The 20,613-nt window shown below is 45.6% G+C and overlaps 1 protein-coding gene across 1 annotated transcript in view; it reads left to right on the top strand.

The window, feature by feature from the left end:
* The window catches only part of HELLS (helicase, lymphoid specific), a gene marked incomplete in the record, with an annotated part of 1,428,613 nt that overhangs the window by 432,067 nt on the left and 975,933 nt on the right, over positions 1-20,613 (top strand).

Genomic DNA, 20,613 nt, shown 5'->3' with positions numbered 1-20,613 from the left:
GCCATTACATCAGTCTTTCTTGCCGTGCGGTGCCCGAAGCAGAAGCAGTTCGCAAGTGCCGGTCGGCCGACTCCTGATATTTTCTTTTTGAGTTTCAGAACCGAAGTCTTCAACTAAAAAGCTAAGTACCCCATTGGGGAAACTTTTTTTTGCTCCTTACCGATGTCAGTAAAAGTTAATAATTGTATTACTTGTGGGAAACAAATACCTCATAAGGATTTCCTTTTGTACTTTATTTCCTTGCCTTGGTCCTGACCACCTCGTACCTTGCTGTCGGTTCTGTGCTTTATTTAATCAGCGCACTATCAGCCATCGGTACATTTTTGCTTCTAAATATTTCGATTCTCTGTTTAATTATCTAGAAATGACGTTGGTTAGCAGTCCGACTACCGGAATACCGAAAAACCACAAAGAAAAAGACATAGACCGTTGCGGTCCAAAACTGCAGACGATGCTTCTCCAAAGACAGTCGCCAGTTCGCCGGTACTCAGTGAGGCGCTTTCGCAGCCCCCTGATACCCACTACTTCTGATGCGCAGGCCTCACTGAGATCCATTCGGAGTCCGGTGTACCGCAAGATGCTTCACCTATGGAACCCACGGATGTTTCTACCTTGGATGGGTCCGGAGTCGCTGTGCTTTTGAGGGTGTATTCAGGCCTACAGATTTGTGTATTAGACCGACGCCATCTTCAAAACTAAGGCCAAAATTTAGACCTATGCCTAAAAAAACGATGCCTGGGCCACATGTGCAGGACCCTATGCCTAAAAAAAAAATGATCAAAATGGCTGAAGATTTAATTACTCTGATCAGGGGTAGCCAACCCCCCCCCCCCCTTCTAAGAGGCCTAGGCAAGACATTGATTATGAATCTTCTGAACAGGATTCTATTTCTTCTGACTCTTCTAATGAACAGCATTTGTCCATACCTACTTATGAGGACTCTGCAGAGGATTCCATTCCTTCTGCTTCTCCCCCTGAGGATTTTTCTTTTGGGGAAACTTTGCATACCTTATGGGAGCATTTCCACTGGGAAAGTCAGGATTTTTCTGAATCCAAAAAGAGGCTTAGGGATTTCCTTCTTCCTTAGTATAGGCCTTTGGCTATACCTCCTGTACTAAACATTGTCGAAGATGTGTTTTCAGAATCCAGTATGGCCTCTGATTCTCTGCCTCTGGCCCATTGTAAGCCAGACAGATACTACAGGGTTCCTGATTCACACAAATTCCTTTTCAAGAAGCCTGTTGCAGACCCTGAAATCATTTCTCAGGGGCCCAAGGGCATTAAGACTTCTACTGCTAAAAATCCTACCCCTTCTGATAGAGACTCCAGGGCGCTGGATGGATTGGGTAAAAAGGTTTATACTTCTGCAACCTTGGCAATCAGGGCTTTAAACTGTCAATTCCATATGCTAAAATATCAGCAGCATATCATGGAACTGCTTAAACAGAAAATGATGTTGATTTCTGACTGTGTGGAAAATAAAGATTTACAGGATTTATTGCACTCAGCTGAAAACGTTGGAAAACATACTTTGCAATGTGGTTTTGATTCTTTGGAGGCCTTTTGCAGGGCTGCTGTTATTGGGTCTGTGCTTAGAAGGCATGCTTGGCTTAAGGAGCAATCTCTGCCTGATCATGTTAAAGCAAAATTGTTGGATGCTCCTTTGCAGCAGGACCGTCCGGCAATAAGGCTGAAGAAGTTCTAAAAAAGATGGAAGATAAAGCTAAATCTATGCAAACTGTGAAAGATTTCTTACAAATACAACCTCCAAGGTTTAGTAGGCACTGGCCTATTAAGAACTGGTCCTTTCCAGTTCCTTCCAGATCCACTCAGGCCAAACCCAGACATTCCAAAAGCACCAGGTTTCAGTCCCAAGGGACTTTCAGAACTAAGCAATGGGGTGCCTCCTCTTCCAAATCTGGAAACAACAAGACACCTCCCTATGGTAATAAGTCTCAATGACTTTCCTTTAGAATTACCAAGCACTTACCTTTTAGCCGCCCCTTTGGGGGGAAAACTGGCACTTCATGCAGAAAACTGGCAACTTATAATCCAGGATAAATGGGTTTTAAATATCGTGTCCCAGGGATACAGATTTCATTTCCACACGTTGCCATCATTAAGCGGATGGCCAGACCTGCCCCCAAATCAGTGGGCAGAGGCTCAGAAACAAGTGCTTTCCCTCTTAAACATGGGGGCTATTCAACTAGTACCAGAAGAGGAAAAGGGACTAGGTTTCTATTCCATACTTTTCCTGGTACCCAGAAAAGACAAATCATGGCGTCCAATTCTGGACCTGTCTACTCTAAATACCTTTCTGGACATTCCAAAATTCAAAATGCTGACTCTTCACCAGTTACTTCTTGTGCTAGGCAAAAATGCTTGGTTGGCAGCTCTAGATCTAAAAGAGGCTTACCTGCATATCCCAGTCATGGAATCTTGCAGAAGATACCTCCGCTTCAAAGCAGGCTTCTTGCATTATCCGTTCTCTGCACTGCCCTTTGGCTTATCTACTGCGCCCAGGGTCTTTACAAAGTGCCTGGCTCCAGTAATTGCATTTTGCAAGCAAATAAATATTCATATATATCCATACCTGGACGATTGTCTAATTCAGGCAGAGAACAAGGCCATTCTTCTAAAACTTCTGGCATTTGTAAAAAGGGTTCTAACTTATCTAGGGTACACCATAAACAAAAAGAAATCACAACCAGTACCCTCTCAAAAAATTACATTCATGGGTGCAAGCTTGAATACAACTGCCCAGATGGCTTACCTTACATCAGAAAAGCAAATTCAGTTGGTGACTTGCTTCACACAAGTGGCCACAAAAATTCTGCTATCTGCAAGACAAATACTGCAAGCCTTGGTGTTCATGGCCTCCTGCATTCTTCTAATTCCATATGCAAGACTGCATATGAGGAAACTTCAGTGGTACCTAAAAAGTTTAAGGAGTCAACATTGTCACAGCCTGTAGACAATGATTCCTATCATACCTTGCCTGCAACTAGAGTTCCTATGGTAGGCAGAGGCCTGCCACCAAAACAAGGGACTGCCATTCACACCACTCCCTGCCGCCCAAACCCTAACTACAGACGCATGAGACTATGCATGGGGGGGCCCATCTGGCAGGGAAGTGCATTCAGGGCAAATGGAGCCCGAATCAAAAAGAAATGCTAGCTGTTCAGAATGCACTGACAGCATTCAAGGACTACCTTCATCCAGGGCAACTAATGGTAAAGACCACAGTTATGTGGTACATAAACAAGCAGGGGGTTACACATTCATACCCCCTCTGCAGACAAGCCATGGTATTGTGGAACACAGCCTTGAGCTATCAAGTACAACTACAAGCTCAATTTCTGCCAGGAAAGCTGAATATTTTGGCAGACGAACTTAACAGAAATGTCATGGACCCACACGAATGGAAACTGGAACCATGGATTTTCAACATGTTGACATGCAAATGGGGAGTCCAGGCATAGATCTCTTTGCCTCACCCCAGAACTACCAGTTGGACAAATTTTGCACAAGAACTCCTCACAGAAAAGCCTGGAAAGTGGATGATCTGTCCTTCAGCTGGGAAAACCAGCCTGTGCCTTTCCCCCTCTGCCTTTGCTCTCCAAAGTACTACTAAAAGTCAAACAGGACAAACCAAAAATGATTTTGCTTGCTCCAGACTGGCCTCGCCAACACTGGTGTAACCCACTCCTACACAGTCTGTCACAAATTTCTCCATGGCACCTGCCTCAGACCTCCTTACTGTCTCAGCAGAACAACCAAATTCTGCACCTTCAGCTCCAAACATTGAATCTTGCAGCTTGGCTAATCACTTAAATTCCCTCAGCAAACCTGTGATGGATGTCATTTTGAAGGCGAGAAGACCTAGTACTAGAAAATCTTATGCTGACAAATGGAAAAAATTCTGTGCCTGGAATCAATTTCAAGGGATGAGCACAGCAGTGCCCAATTTACCTCAGATTTTGCAGTTCTTAACTGAGATGCTTCACAAGGGCCTATCATTTTCTTCCATAAAAATCCATGCCTCAGCCATTTCAGCTCATTACAACACAGAGCCCCCCCCCCCCCTCTTCTTGCATCCTCTGCTAAAGCAGTATCTTAGAGGGTCAAAAGCTTAAGGCCACTCAGGAGAGCTCCAACCCCTGCCTGGGACCTTAACTTTGCATTGGAGAAACTCACTCTACCTTCATTTGAGCCAGCTGCTACTGCAGACTTAAAATTTTTTTCCTGGAAATAGCAATAACAATCACTTAGGCTAGAAGGATTTTTGAATTACAGGCCCTTATGGCAGTGGAGCCTTTCATCATCTTTCATGCGGGCAGGGTGTCACTCAGGACCAACCAATCCTTCATGCCCAAGGTGGTATCCAGTGTGGCTCTTAATCAGTCCATTAATTTGCCAACTTTCTTTCCCAATCCACAGAACAAAGGGGAGCGGATTCTGCATTCATTGAATGTACACAGGCAACTTATATTTTACTTGGACAGGACTAAATCTCGAAGAGAAGAAGAAAATCTGAACAACTGCTGGTAGCATTTGCTGCATGGGCAGAGGAAAGGCTATTTCAAAGCAAACCATTTCCAAATGGATAAGCCATTGTATTCATTTCTGGTATAAGCATCATGGAAAACCTATACCCAAGGGGATCAGATCCCATTCCACCAGAGCTGCTTCTACTTCTACAGCCTTTCTCAGAGGTGTTCCTACCAGGGATATTCTAGAAGCTGCTACCTGGAGTTCAGTCCATACTTTCACCAAGCACTATTATTTACCAATTTTCTCTAAATCCAGAGCTGGCTTTGCCACTGCTGTTTTGCAGGGCCTTATAGCTGTCCGAATACTGTATAAATCCATCCTTCCAACCTTAGCTCTGGGAATCTATCCAAATGTAATGACTGCAACAGTGAAACACGAAGAACATAGTACAGTTGTGTACACTTACCATAAATGTAGATGTTCGAGTGCATTCACTGTTGCAGTCCTGGTTACCCTCCCTCCAGCCCACCTAACTTCTTTTCACTATACCTCTACTTTCCTTTACTATTCTTAAAAGCCTTTTTAGTGTATTTGCTTTTGTTTGAAGGTATATATTTTTGTGTTTTAAATTATTTATATACTTTGCCCCCCATTTGGGGGGCACCTGACATCTGGGGCAAGAAAAACTGATGTAATGGCGTCGGCTGCATGTTTTATACCCCTGACGATCTGACGTCATGGAAGAAGGGACAGCAATTGACGCAGGACCCAAGACTTTGTTAATCAGGCTGACTGGGCAACCTGCCAGCAGATTACCCAAATGTAATGACTGCAACAGTGAATACACTCGAACATCTACATTTATGGTAAGTGTAAACAACTGTACTTTTCAGTGGGAACAAAATGAAATGCTTGAGTCCCAGCAAAGATATGATTTGCTACAAGTGAACTTCCCCTCAACCTGCAGCTGTTCCTGTTGTTTTTGCCAGTCTTAGAAGATGATTTTGTGGCAGCCAGTGGTTTGCCTAACAATCAGCCAGAAATCATCATATTCTAAGACTGGAACATTATACTAAGCTAACCAGACTCTTGAATTTCTTTTTTTCAAATCCTGGATCAGACACCAAAGTGATTACTTTGAAAAAAAAATCTAATGCCAAACATTTTACGACAGCTAATCCTATTCCTTCTGACAAGGATGAGAAAGCCTTTGATAAGTTTGGAAAGAAAGTTTGTATTTCTTCCAATTTAGGCGTGATCTTGACAGTTCAGTATTCTGAAGGCTAAGTTTCTACTGGCTTCCTTTGATAATATGAGAATGTAAATTGCTGACCTTCCTTCTTCTGAGGTTAAGACATCCTTGAATTATGTAATCTCTTCTGTGTCTCGGGTAACTAAATAACTCTCTCAAATGTTCTTATAACACTGCTGATGTTTCTGAAGTCTGCCTCTGGATCTTTGCTGAGATTTGCCTGGCTGTGTTCTTAGAATTTATCAGAGGATGTCAGGGTTGAGTTTGTGAATGCCTACCTGGGTAAAGATACATTATTTTGTCCTTCATGTGCTTATGTTGTTAACTTTACTATTTCATCAGGTCTTTTAATTCAGTGGGTTATCCATATTTTTTTAACCCTTCACTCCAAAATGTAATAGAAACTTTTCTTCCAGTTCAGGTTACTTTTATAGGAAACTAAATAAACCATCCCAACAAGACACTTGCAAACAAATTTTCATAAAGTAACTGAAGCGAGTTTCAAAAAAGAAGACTCAGTCCTCCCAAAACCTAGGAAGGACTGTCTAAAAATGCAGATAGACTATATGCCCCTTTGTGTTTTCCTCCCACCCCACCATAGTATTCCAGTAAAGTTTTTCCGAAGTTTAGATCTTTATTTCAGTGTGTGGCACCAAATAGCTACAGACGCTTGAGTTTTGAGAAACATTCAAAAAAGCTGCAAATGGCAGCAGGATTCCCTACTTTCTTTTTCAAGGGATTCCCTGTATCCATCTAATCAAACCTCCCCATTTCCTTCTTTTTTTAGATCAAATGCGGTCTCTGATTTTTAGAACTTGTTCTCTCACATCAAACAGAGTAAGTTTTTTTATGTAGAAATCAATTCTTCAAAGAAAAAAGGAACTTTGAAATATGTCCTAGACCTTTCTTGTCTAAATTTTAGCATCAAATCCCACAATTCAAAATGCTTTCTGTACAGTCTCTTGTTTTTCATTCCACCTCTCAGCTTTCTAGTAACTTAAATGCCTGTCACATTCCAGTTTTCAAATATTTCAGATGCATTTTTTGTTTTTTGCTTTATCCTTTGGCTTATCAGCAGCTCCAAGAGAATTTGCATAGTGCCTGGCTCCTGTTATAGCTCATTCCATGTTGCAAGACATTCATATTTGCCCATATTTTAATGCCTGCCTTAATTTTGCAGACTCTTTTACAAGTTGTCAAGAATCTCTGGCTTAAGTAATAAAAAAAATGAGCAAACTTTTTTTTTTTTTTTTTTTTTTTTTTTTTTTTTTACCCAAGTCAGAGATTCTTGGATTTAAAATTTTAAAAATAAATAAATAAGTCTGGGATTTCAGGTGAACATGAAGTCTTCCTTCTTCATTCTCACAGTATAGTATTCCTGGGATAGCTTCTAAGTGAATCCTCTTTGGTGGCTTTTCTTTCTCCATACATAGTAGAATTTTATAAGAACAGTTTGACATTTTTAACCAGACTCGAGCATCTGCAAGAAAGTATTTCAGCATTCTAAAGTTCTCAACATTCTTTTGGCCAGACTTCACAAGAAAAATCCAGTGGTTCTTCAAATCAGTTTGTGCTTTACACATGCACCCCCTTTCTATTCCAGTCACAGTGCTGTAGTTTGTCAAAAATCCTGTGGTGGGTGAATCAGTTGTCCCCCATCCTAGGCCTCCCCTTTTCACCTCCTGTCCTTACTTAGTTTGTGAGAAAGTCCAGGATGTGTAGAACCAACAGGAAAAAATTCAAGCACCTGTATGCCAAGCAAATCATAGTACTAATAAATGCTCTTAGATCTCTAAACCATCTTTGGGCTGCAGCTCCTGTAATAGTAATCAAACACCACCACCACAGTCATGTGGTATATAAATGGTATGAGGGGGTCCTACCCTCTGTACAGACTTTGAGGTAGCATGGGAATTAGCAACCCAGCACTGTCTAGCCATACAAGCTTCTTGTATTCCATCAGAGCTAAGTTTTGTATTGGACAAGCTAAGCAGAACCAGGGCAGATGCCCCATGAATGAAAGTCGCACCTGAAGGTCTTGGAATTGATCAAACTGTGGGGAACTTTTCAAGTAGATCGTTTGCCTCCATTTCACAACAGGCAATTAAAGAAGTTCCCCTGCAGGACTCCTTGCACAAAGGCCTGGAGGAACGAGGCCTTTTCATTTCCATCAACAGGGATTTTCTTGTATGCGTTTCCCCCGATGACCAGGGTTGTTCTAATGGTTTTGAATGACTTAATCGGGATAATTGTGCGAGTTTTTATCCTGTAGCCCTTTCTCTCTCTCTCTCTCTCTCTCTCTTTTCTGTAAAGGTTGACCTTTCTGCTATCTTTGCTTGTTTTCCAATCAATTGCCCCTTTCTACCCTACCTCAGGCTAAACAGTTTATAAAAAGGATATTGCATATCTGTCCTCCTTGAAGACAGGTGATTCCTGCTTGAGTTCTTAATTTTGTACTGAAAAAACTTTACCTTTTTCTTAAAAAGGATATTGCATATCTGTCCTCCTTGAAGACAGGTGATTCCTGCTTGAGTTCTTAATTTTGTACTGAAAAAACTTTACCTTTTTCTTTTTGAGCCTGCCCATAAGGCTAATTTGAACTTCTTATCTTGAAAAAGTTTCACATTGCTGTGGCTTCTGGAAGTGTGTCTTGGTCACAAGCTCTTAATTCAGCCCTATCTCAATTTTTACATAGATGGAGTAACTTTAAAAAACAATATTTCCTTTATGCCAAAAGGGGTTTCAGAGTTCACATTGAGCCAGGCTATTCATCTCCCTTTTTTTCCGTAACCAAAAAATAAAGGCGAGAGTATTCTGCCTACACTAGATGTCCACATGCACCTTGGATACTCCATTGACAGTACAAAAAAAATCAAAAATTCTAATCAGCTGTTTACTTCATATGAAGGCAAAAAAAAGGGACAGTGTGCCAAAACAGACAATTTCTAAATGGATGCATCAGTAATAGCTTTATTATTCACACCATAACAAGACACTTCTACCCTCTATGAGGGTTTAACTACATCTGTGGAATTTGTGAAAGGGATGGACTCTTATTAATATTCCAGAGGCAACAACATGCTCTTTTTTGCATGCATTTACGAAGCACTTCAAGATGATCCTTTCTTTAGGTTCAGAGTCGACTTTGCTAGGACTGTGCTCTGAGGGCCTCTGGACTCTGTATTCTTCCTGCCTTCCTTTCTAAGCTCTAGTATTCATCCCTTATAGCTTAGGCTACTGCAACAATGATCTAGTGATGAACATAGAACAGTTGTGGAAGTAAACTTAGTGTAACAATAGATCTGAAGTAGGCAGACTTCATTTGTCTGCAACCTGTGGGTATCGGATCCGACCTCTGATCCGAGCCGGCATTTCAAAAAGCTTAGGATCCGAGCTCCTAGCTCCTCCCTCTACCCATAATCCCCTGCCAAGCCCTAACTGACCTCAGATTTCGTTTGCCGCGTTTCATGTAGCAACGGACTCCTTGAACTCCTGGCAGTTAAATTGTGAAGATAAGTTTTGACAAAAAAATCTTTAAATTTTTCTCTTTATTCAGTTCAACTGTGTGCGTTAGGCCTAGGGATTAGTATGGCAGAAAATCCTAAGGCAATTTTCTCAAAATGTACCGAGTGTGGCCACAAGCTATCCCCAGCTGATGGCCACACTCGGTCGGTCATGCTTGGGGTTGAACACCTGTCATCTGGTTGTACCATATGTGCAGGGTTCAACCCCCGAGCTTTAAGGGAGCGGAGGTCGAAGCTTGTTCTGGCGGGACTTCTCCCTCCAGATGCAGCTTCGGCTTCTGCCCCTGCTAGCCAGCAGCCTTCTTTGGGTGCTGCGGTCTCCCCTTCCTTGGCAGGGACTCAACCTCCCACCAGAAAGCCGGAGGAGAGGGAGACCATTAGGGAGAGAGACTGAAGGAGAGACACAAGGTTAGGCACCACAAACGGAGGGCCGAGACCTCAAGCTCAGCCCCTCCGTCTAAGCGGGCCTCTCCTGTGTCTTCTAGATCTCCTCCTCCTCGGCTCCACTCCCCTCGGTTCTCTTCTGGGCCCGAGGAAGAGGAGGCTAGCCCTTCAGTGAGGTCTCCGAGGCGGCTCTCTAGGTCCGCTTCGGTGGCCTCATCTAGATCCACATTGTCTATGTCAGAGGCAGACATGGACCGGATGATGAGGCGTTTCATCCAGGCCCAGATGCAAATGGGAGTGCTCTTAGCCCCCCCCCCCAACCGGGAGGGGCTTCGACCCTATTTTTCGCCCCCCTTTGCTCCTTCTCCGACCCGTCTCCTGGGTTCGGAGCTGTTGGAGCCGGGCAGAGTTGGATCCGGGGGTGGTTCGGATCCGATTGGTCGGCGCACCTCGGATCCGATCCAACCCTTGAGTGCTTCGGATAATTTGGACCCGACTTCTCGGAGCCGAGGGCCTAGCCTCGGATCCGAGGGAGCTGGTGTGTCTTCGACTCTGTCTAGGTCGGAGCGCACCGGTCTCTCGGATCCGACGGTCTCTGCTCCGGCTCTGATCCGTGCGTCGGATCCGAGTTGGGGTCGGCTCTCTGGGCTTAGAGAGGCCGGCTTTCGACGTAGTGGAAAGGGCACTGTTGAGGACTACCGGACCCCCGGTCCCTGCCGCGGCTCCACCTCGCACTCCCTTGCAGCTGGGCCAGGCTCCCATCAGCCGGTCCCAGGGACAGCCCGCCTTGATGTCCGAAGTAGTTCCTTTGGAACATCTGGCTGCTGAAGAGGACTCCTCGGACACTCCCCCCAAGGAAGTGCCTCGGAAGCGTAAGTGTAAAAGGAGACACGTGGACTCCCCTGAGTCCATTACCGAAGACACAGACTTGGATGAAGGGGAGGGCTCCCCAAGGTCACCCCCGGAGGACGTCTCCTTTGGAGACATTATGGAGATGCTTAGAATCGGGGGGGGGGGTGTTTTGCCCCCAAGGCCTCCTCAGACGAGTCTGTGTTCTTGGAGGCATTCGAGGCGGGTCCATCTACCTCTTGGGTGTCCCCTCCTGCCGATCCTCTGGTGGACCTTATTTCCACCAGAGCATGGAAGGAACCGGACACCGTTGAGCCTGTCCCCAAGTGTCCGGATCGAATCCTGAGTCCACCGGCGGACCGCACTCATTGGAGCAAGGGCCCCCCGGTAGATGCTGTATGATGATGGCCGCAGCCACAAAGAGGAAATTAGCCCAGGAAAGTCCCTTCATGCATCCTCCGAGCAAAGAGTCCCGCTCGATGGATCGCATTGGGAAGCGAGCTTTTAGTTCAGTAACCTTCTCTTTGAGAGCGCTGAACTACATGGCACATGCCATCAGGATGCAGCGAGACCTGATCAAAGAGTACGCAGCATCTCCCCCAGAGTCCATGTCGGCGGAGGACAAGCACCTGTACTCCACCCGAATGGCCACTCTCAGATCAGTTTCTAATACTTCTATGCGGCTACTTTCTCATGCAACTGAGGGAGCCGCTAGAGCTAGCGGAGCGGGCCTCGTCATGAGGCGTCAGGCCTGGCTCCGCCACTGTGACTTTGCAGAGCCCTTCAAAGCGACCTTCGCGAATGCCCCCTTTGATGGTTCTGCCCTGTTTGGCAAAGCCGTTCGCGAAACGTTAGTCCAGAGCGAGAAGGACGGGAAGACGCTGTCTGCTGTCGGAGTCCGCTTCTCAGCTCCCCAGAGGTCCTTCTTGAAGAACCAAAAGAGACAGAAGAAGATGTGGTTCCGGAAGTAGCAGCAGTCCCAACCTGCTCCGGATAACCAGTCCTTCCGTGGCAGAGGAGGACAGGGAGGTCGCCGTCCTAGAGGCAGAGGGGCTCCTAGGAACTTTGGGTCCAGAGAACCTTTCTCTGACAGACCCACGCAACAGCCCTGAAGGGTTGCCCAGTTGTCCATCTCTGGAGGCAGTCTGGGGGCGTTTTTCGAGGCACCTGACTTCTTGGGAGTCAATCACATCAGACCATTGGGTGCTTCGTGTGATATCCAGAGGTTATGCCATTCCCCTGAGCAAAATCCCCAGATCCCGCAGCCTCCCCGATGTACCACCCGACCAATGGGAGGCAGCAGCTGTCGAAATCGAGCAGCTGTTAGAAAAAAAGAGCCATCCAGCGCGTCCCCCGAGATCAGACCGGATCAGGGTTTTACTCCAGGTTCTTCTTGGTGCCAAAGAAAACGGGGGACTTAAGACCGATCTTAGACCTTTCCCTGCTGAACCTGTCTGTAACCAAGCAAAAGTTCCGGATGGTCACTCTACAATCTATACTCCCCCTTTTGCGGGAGAACGATTGGATGTGCTCTACCGACCTCAAGGACGCGTACTACCACATTCGGATGGACAGACGGTCCAGGAGGTTCCTTCGCTTCCGGCTGGGAGCCAGCCACTACCAGTTCAGGGTCCTTCCCTTTGGTCTCACATCTGCCCCCAGGGTGTTCACCAAGGTACTAGCAGTAGTAGCGGCCCACCTGAGACTCCAGGGATTACAGGTCTTTCCGTACCTGGACGACTGGCTCCTGATGGCATCATCAAGGCATCTACTGTGCTCAGCCAGGGACTATTTCCTCCTTATAGCCCCAAGGCTGGGCATCACCATAAACTTAGAAAAATCTTTACTGCACCCCACACAACTTATAGATTTCATAGGAGGAAGGTTGGACACAAGATCAGTGCGGGCCTTCCTCACTCCAGATCGACTGTCCAGCCTGAGGTGTCATATCACAGCAGTCCTGCAACCGTTTCCGACGGCGGCTTCGGTCCTGAGCCCCTGGGTTCAATGGCAGCAGCTATTCCACTTCTTCTCCATGCTCGCTTGCACATGCGGGTTCTTCAATGGACCCTACAGGTCCAGTGGTCTCTGCTGTACTCCTCTCTCAACAGCCCGATAGCGGTCAGCAAGGCATGCAGGGACTCCTTGTTTTGGTGGCTCCAGTCACCGGAGCTTCTTGCAGGGAGACCCTTTTGTGCAACATTCCCCCTAGCCACGGTGACTAAGGATGCTTCTCGCCTCGGGTGGGGGGGGCATTCTGCGGGCAAGATTGTCCAAGGCACGTGGAACAGTTCAGAGACCTCGTTGCATATAAATGTCCTGGAGATGAGGGCGGTGCTCCTAGCGTTGCAAGCACTTCACAGCCTTCTTCCTACAGGGACTATTGCGATCCAGACGGACAACATGTCGGTAGTCTGGTACATCAACAAGCATGGGGGAACCAGGTCCTATCCCCTTTGTCGAGAGGCCATGAGAGTCTGGGAATGGGCAATTTCCACCAAACGCTTTCTTGTAGCAACGCACATTCCGGGAAGGTCCAACATCCTTGCGGACAAGCTCAGTCGCACCATTCTTTCCCCTCACGAATGGTCTCTCAATCGTCTGGTAGCGAAGAAGATTTTTGCCGTCTGGGGGCAACCCTGTTGCGATCTTTTTGCTTCTCACTCAAATGCCAAATGCGACAATTTCTTCGCTCTGCTTCCCCCACCTGGGGAATCCCCGAGAGACGCACTGGTGCATGCTTGGCCTCCCGGTCTCCTTTATGCCTATCCTCCATTACCTCTAATGCAGAGGCTCCTGCAGAAAGCCAACAGTTTGGGGAGCAGAATGATTCTCATTGCCCCGTTCTGGCCTCGTCAGCCTTGGTTCCCCTATGTATGGTCTCACAAAGTGAATCCACCCTGGATTCTGGATCCAATCCCAGATCTCATTTCCCATCCTCAAGGACTCCCGATTCCGAATCTACACACCTTGAGATTGGCAGCCTGGCTGCTCCAGTTCCATCCTTGATTAGGACTCCCGGTATCTCGTCACCTGTCAAGGCCATTTTAGTGGCGGCTCATAAACCTTCCACTAGGAAGGTTTACCGGAGGAAATGGAAAAGGTTTTCTATTTGGGCAATTCAGAACAATGTTGATCCTTTTTCGGCACCAATGTCTGCGGTACTGGACTTCTTAACAGACCTCTTTCATCAGGGGGCCAGTTCTTCCACGGTAAAGGTACAGATGGCAGTGATTTCCCATTATCATGTGGGTCATGAGTCAGCTCCCCTCATGACTGCAAAACTTTGCAAGACCTTTCTTAAAGGAGTTTTTCTGTTGAGGCCACCGGTCAAAGAAGCTGTGCCACCTTGGGACCTATCCTTAGTTCTACAGGCCCTTACTGCTCCCCCCTTTGAGCCTGCAGCTTCTGTAGACCTAAAGTACCTTTCCTGGAAGACTGCCTTCTTGGTAGCCATCACATCAGCCAGAAGAGTGTCAGAACTCCAGGCCCTATGCGTCAAACCGCCTTACCTCTCCTTTTTTCCCGATAGGGTTTGCCTCAGGACCAAGCCATCTTTTCTTCCAAAAGTTTCTTCGGAATCTAATATTAACCAATCAGTCAATTTACCTGTTTTTTTCCCCCAACTATAAGAACAAAGGAGAATATAAGCTGCATTCTTTAGATGTTCATAGACAATTGCGCTTCTACATTCACAGAACGGCTGGTCATAGACAATCAGATCAACTGTTCGTCTCCTTTGCTAAATTTGCTATGGGTAAAGCAGTCTCCAAAGTCACACTGTCGAAATAGATTGCTAATTGTATTTTGCAGGCTTATGACACCTCAGGTAGGCCTGCTCCTCAGAGGGTTACAGCTCACTCTACTAGGGCAGATGTTCTTCATACCACATTGCTGCAGTCCTAACACTTGGGTAATCCGCTGTCCCAGTCGGCCCGAATACCAAAGTATATGGCTGACGGTCAAGGCGCATTAGTCTGACGTCAGGGTACAAATGCGCATGACCGACGTCATATCCTCAGTCCTTTTTGCCGCATGGTCCGATGCAGAAGCAATTTTGCGAGTGCAGGTTGGCGTTCTGAAATTTTCTGAAGTCGGAGTTTCAGACCGAATCAAAGTTGGCTAAGTACCCCGTTGGGGAATATTTTGGTTTTTCTTGCCTCAGTATTTAACCGGATGTCAGAAAAAGTGAATAACTGTATTTCTTGTGGGAAACAGATACCTCATAGGGATTACCATACTTTGTGTATACCTTGTTTAGGGCCTGAGCACGACGTTGTTGGATGTCGCTCTTGTGCAAGATTTAACAAACGCACTATAAAGAGAAGGTTAGACTGTGCCAGGTTAGTTTGTGGGAAGAGTTGTAATTATAAAATGCCGTCGGATGCTCCGAAAAGCGCAAGGACAAAGCAGCAAAGCCTAGGTTGGAAGAACCGTCAGTCCCGGACGTCGGTTCTTTAGAAGGCTCAGTGGAGCCGGAGGTTCTGCCAGAAGTTTCTTTGGAGTCTCAGGGAGAGACTTTACTGTTACAAGATGTGTCTTCTCAGGAGGTAGGCCAGGCTGAAGGGGCTTCTCAGGTGGCTGTTCTCCCTCTCTTCCTAAGGTGGTTAGGCCCTCCCCTTCTGTTTCCAAGGCTTCTTTGAGAGGCAGGCCAGGTTTATCTTCATTGGGGGGGTCTCCTAGTTCTTCAGGATCTTTGCCTAAGAAACATATGCTTAAAATGGCAGAAGATTTGATTACTATGATTAGAGGTTCTATGCCCCCTGATAAGAGGCCTAGGGTGGAACCTGAGCTTGAGAGTTTTGAGCAGTGTTCGGAGGCTTCTGAGTCTTCGGCTGAAGACTTGCAGGAGTATCCTCCTTATTCTGATTCTGATGTGGATGATTCTACTCCTTCGGCTTCTCCTCCTGAGGATTTCTCTTTTTCAGAGACTCTTGATTCCATGAGGGAGCATTTTAAATGGGAAGGCCAATATTTCTCTGATTACAGAAAGAGGCTTAGGAATTTTTGTTTTACCCCAGCATAGGCCTTTAGCTATACCTCCTGTTCTGGATGTGGTGGAAGATGTTTTGCAGAGGCTTCCCTGAACCCTGATTCTTTGCCTCCTGCCCCAGTTAAACCAGATAGGTATTATAGGGTGCCTGAAGCTCATAAGTATCTTTTAAGAGTCCTAGGGCAGACCCAGAAACTGTTTCTCAGGGGCCTAAAGGTGTTAAGGCTTCTGTTGTTAAAAATCCTGTTCCTCCTGATAAAGAGGCAAGGGCTTTGGATAGATGGGGAAAGAAGGTGTATACTTCTTCCACTTTAGCCATGAGGGCTTTGAATTGCCAGTTCCACATGTTAAAATATCAAAATTATCTCCTTTCACAATTGAAGTCTAAGGTGGATGCTCTGGCGGAAGGTATTGAGTGTAAAGAGTTGCAGGATTTAGTTCATGTGTCTGAACAAGTGGGTAAGCATTCCTTGCAATGTGGTTTTGATGCTGTGCAGGCCTCTTGAGGGTGGCTGCCACTGGTTCTGTTCTTCGTAGGCACGCCTGGCTAAGGGATCAGAATTTAGCTGAGCATGTTAAGACAAGGATTTTGGATGCTCCGTTACAGTCTGACGTGTTGTTTGGTTCGCCTGTGGAAGCTGTTTTAAAGAAAATGGAGGACAAGGCTAAGTCTATGCAGACTGTTAAAGATTTTTTGCAGGTTCAGCCTCCGAAGTTTAGTAGAAATTGGCCCACTAAGGGATGGACATATCCTGCTTATGATTCCCAGTCTAGGGGTAGGTCTAGACGTGGTAGAGGCAGAGCTCAAGGTTCTTTTAGGCCTAGAACAGGGAGTTCACCTGCTCAGTCTTCTGGTGAGGGCAGGGGTCAGTCCTTTCGTAAACAGACCCAATGACCTGCCTTTTCAGCTGCCAGTGCTTTCTGCACCTTTGGGAGGAAGGCTGGCACTTTTCAAAGAAAATTGGACTTTAATTACCCAAGACAGATGGGTATTGGATATCATTCACCACGGTTACAGGTTTTATTTCCATACCTTGCCTCCTTTCAAAGGCATGCCAGACATTCCTCCTCTACAAAGAAAAGAGGCTCACAAGCAAATTTCGCTGTTACTCCAAATAGGGGCCATTCAGCCGGTTCCTGTGCCAGAAAGGGGCCTAGGATTTTATTCTCGCCTGTTCCTAGTACCAAAGAAGGGGAACACGTGGAGACCAATTTTGGATTTATCTATCCTCAACACTTATCTGGACATTCCCAAGTTCAAAATGTTGACGTTACAACAGCTTTTACCTCTGCTGGGCAAGGATCACTGGATGGTAACTTTAGATCTCAAGGAGGCTTACCTTCATGTACCTATCAGACTAAGTTGCAGGAAGTATCTGGGAATTCCCATTATCAGTTCTCTGCATTGCCCTTTGGCTTATCTACTGCCCAGAGTATTCACAAAGGTTCTGGCTCCAGTGATAGCTTACTTCAGGCTAAAAGGAATACAAATCTATCCTTACTTGGACGACTGCCTGATTCTGGCTCAAGAAAAGGAAGACCTTTTACAGCATTTAGAATATGTGATAGCAGTGCTAAGATGCCTGGGGTATTCTGTGAACGAAATAAAGTCCAGTCTAGTACCCTCTCAAGACATGTGCTTTCTGGGTGTGAGACTGAATACAGCAACCCAGATGGCCTTTTAACCCCGGACAAGCAAGAGAATCTTTCCTTTACTTCCATCAACTATCTCTTCAGTCCGGGCTGACTGCAAGGACAGTCCTTCAAGCCTTAGGGTTCATGGCATCTTGTATTCTGGTGCTTCCCAATGCCAAACTGCATATGAGGAAGCTGCAATGGTATCTCAAAATGTATGGACACAGCACTGCCAGGATTTGGACACTGTCATTCAAATAATACCTTGCATTCAAAAGGAATTTTTGTGGTGGGCTCAGGAATGTCACCTAAACAAGGGACTCTCTGTGACCCAGCCAGAGGCGAGTCAGATTCTAACGACAGATGCCTCAGACATAGCTTGGGAGCTCATCTGAATGGAAAGTGGATACAAGACAAGTGGCCTGCCAGACTACAGCATCTACATATCAACATGAAGGAGATGTTAGCAGTCCAGTTTGCATTAATGGCTTTCAAGGAGTTACTTCTTCCAGGGCAGGTGTTGATTCTAACAGACAACACAACTGTCATGTGGTACATCAACAAACAAGGGGGAACACATTCTTACCCTCTATGCAGGCAAGCAATGATTTTATGGGAGACTGTGCTCAGCTTGCAACTAACTCTTCAGGCAAGGTTTCTGCCGGGAGCACAGAACTCCTTAGCAGATGTGTTAAGCAGACAAATCATGGATCCCCACGAGTGGAAACTGGATCTTCATGTATTTCAGAAATTGACAGTGTCATGGGGAACTCCAGACATAGATCTGTTCGCTTCTCCACTAAACCACCAGCTGCCAAAGTTTTGCACAAAAAGGTTTCATCACACAGCTTGGAAAGTGGATGCTCTTTCTTTCAGTTGGACAAATCTTCATGTGTATGCCTTTCCACCTCTGCCTCTTCTCCCAAAGGTACTCCTAAAGGTCAGACAAGACAAGCCAAGGATGATTTTAATAGCTCCAGATTGGCCTCGCAACACTGGTACCCATTACTGAGGAGTCTGGTAAGGAAGCCTCCATGGCCTTTACCTTTGATTCCACACCTATTGTCTCAGAGGGACGGTCATCTACTCAATGTCAAGCTTCACTCTCTTCATCTAACAGCCTGGCATATTCTGTTTTGAAACACAGCAGGTCTCAACTTCCTCAACAAGTTTTGAATGTGATTATGGAAGCCAGAAGACCTAGTACAAGGAAAGTGTAGAAAAATGGAAGAGATTTTTATTTTGGAGTGCAGCAAAGAATTTGGAGGTTTCTGAGCCTAATTTGAGTGTGGCTCTTCAATATCTGACTGAGTTATTGGACAAAGGTTTGTCTTTCTCTTCCATTAAGATTCATGCTGCAGCAATTTCAGCTCACTATGATTGTGACCCACCATTGTTTTCTCATCCTTTGTTCAAGCAATTTCTTAGAGGGGCAAAGAATATAAGACCCCCATAGAGCTCCTACTCCTGCTTGGGATCTCAATTTTGTGTTGGAGAAACTTACTCTACAACCTTTTGAGCCTCTACTGCTGAGTTGAAATATTTGTCATGGAAGACTGCTTTTTGTTGGCCATTACTTCTGCAAGAAGGGTTTCTGAATTGCAGGCCCTTATGGCGGTTGAGCCTTTTTGATTTTCCATAAGGATAGGGTATCATTACGTACTAATCCTTCCTTTATGCCTAAGGTGGTTTCTAGTGTGGCTTTGAACCAAACTATTCATTTGCCTACTTTTTATGCAGATCCCCAAAATAAGGGAAAAGATTTTGCACACTTTAGATGTACACAGGCAGTTGCTATTATTTAAGCAGGACTAAGGATTTTAGGCAGTCTCAGCAGTTGTTTGTTTCTTTTGCTTTGAGTTCTCAGGGCAAGCCTGTGTCAAAACAAACTATTTCTAAGTGGATTGGGTTTTACATTGCATTTTGTTATTCCCATCATGGCAAGGAGATTCCAGCTGGGATTAGGCCTCATTCCACTAGGGCTACTGCCACTTCAACAGCATTTCTAAGGGGTGGCTACTAAGGATATTTTGGAGGCAGCTACTTGGAGTTCAGTGCATACTTTCTCTAAGCATTACCACCTTCCTCTCTACTCTAAGTCTAGGGCTGGTTTTGCCACGGCTATTTTGCAGGGCATGTTGACAGCTCCTGCTTCTTTATGATTTGCCAGCCTCCCTTACCTCTGCTTTGGGATTCTACCCAAGTGTTAGGACTGCAGCAATGTGGTATGAAGAACATAGTACAGTTTTGTACCTACCATAAATGTAGATGTTCGAAGATCCACATTGCTGCAGTCCAATTTACCCTCCCTCCTTCCCCTCTGTGTTTAGGGGTGGGTTGTGTAGGTGGAGTTACTCTTGTAAATTTGTATATATTGTATATATATATATATATATATATATATTTGGTGCAGGAGTGTTTGGTGTTTTTTGGTTTTGGCCTTATCCTTTTAGGGTCTTCTGACATCTGGGGCAAGAAAAGACTGAGGATATGACGTCGGTCATGCGCATTTGTACCCTGTCCTGGCGTCAGACTAATATATTTGGGCCGACTGGGACAGCGGATTACCCAAGTGTTAGGACTGCAGCAATGTGGATCTTCGAACATCTACATTTATGGTAGGTACAAAACTGTACTTTTCCACTTCAGCCGCTTTTAAGTCCCGAGTACCATTGGATGATATCTGTGCAGCAGCCACTTGGGCCTCGTCTCATACCTTCATTTCTCATTATAAGGTGGATGTTGTTTCCAGGGGGAGAGCATCCTTTGGCTCAGCGGTGCTCCGGAACATCCATCCATGACGGCCACCCAAGATTTAGGTAGCTGGGGACTCTGTCCCACAGGTTGCAGACAAATGAAGTCTGCCTACTTCAGATTTAGAAGTTATGTACTCACCATAATGTTCCATCTGAGTAGGTGACTTCATTTGGATGCAACCATCCCCCCGACCTGTATAGAGTAAGAGTTTATTCCTGTGTTCAGATACTTTTTATACTAGTATTCACTAGGCAAACTCAATCTGAGGTCAGTTAGGGCTTGGCAGGGGATTATGGGTAGAGGGAGGAGCTAGGAGCTCGGATCCTAAGCTTTTTGAAATGCTGGCTCGGATCCGAGGTCGGATCCGATACCCACAGGTTGCATCCAAATGAAGTCACCTACTCAGATGGAATGTTATGGTGAGTACATAACTTCTAAATCTAAATCACTGTTGCAGTACAAGCACCCGCTCCTCCTTCCCCCTTCACTTTTTTTTTTGAATGCTAGTGTGCAGGTCTTATTGTCATTCTTTTGTGACAAGATTGTAACCTTCTTTGCTCTGAGGCAAGAAAGCTCTTAGATTTGTTTGCCCTAACCACTGATTTGATATTGTTGTCGTTGAGCTTTACAGTTATTAGAGCATATGGAAGGTGCCGTAAAGCTTTGGTAGCTGGCCAGTCATCCAGTACTTGGTAGAATATGTCCCATATAGCTTAGGTAACTGC

This window comes from Protopterus annectens, chromosome 14.part0 (genome assembly GCF_019279795.1).
Source record: "Protopterus annectens isolate FY-2018-M chromosome 14.part0, PAN1.0, whole genome shotgun sequence".
In the NCBI taxonomy this organism is placed as follows: domain Eukaryota; kingdom Metazoa; phylum Chordata; order Ceratodontiformes; family Protopteridae; genus Protopterus; species Protopterus annectens.
The sequence above is the reverse complement of the archived record's forward strand: the minus strand, read 5'-3'. Positions and strand labels throughout refer to the sequence as shown.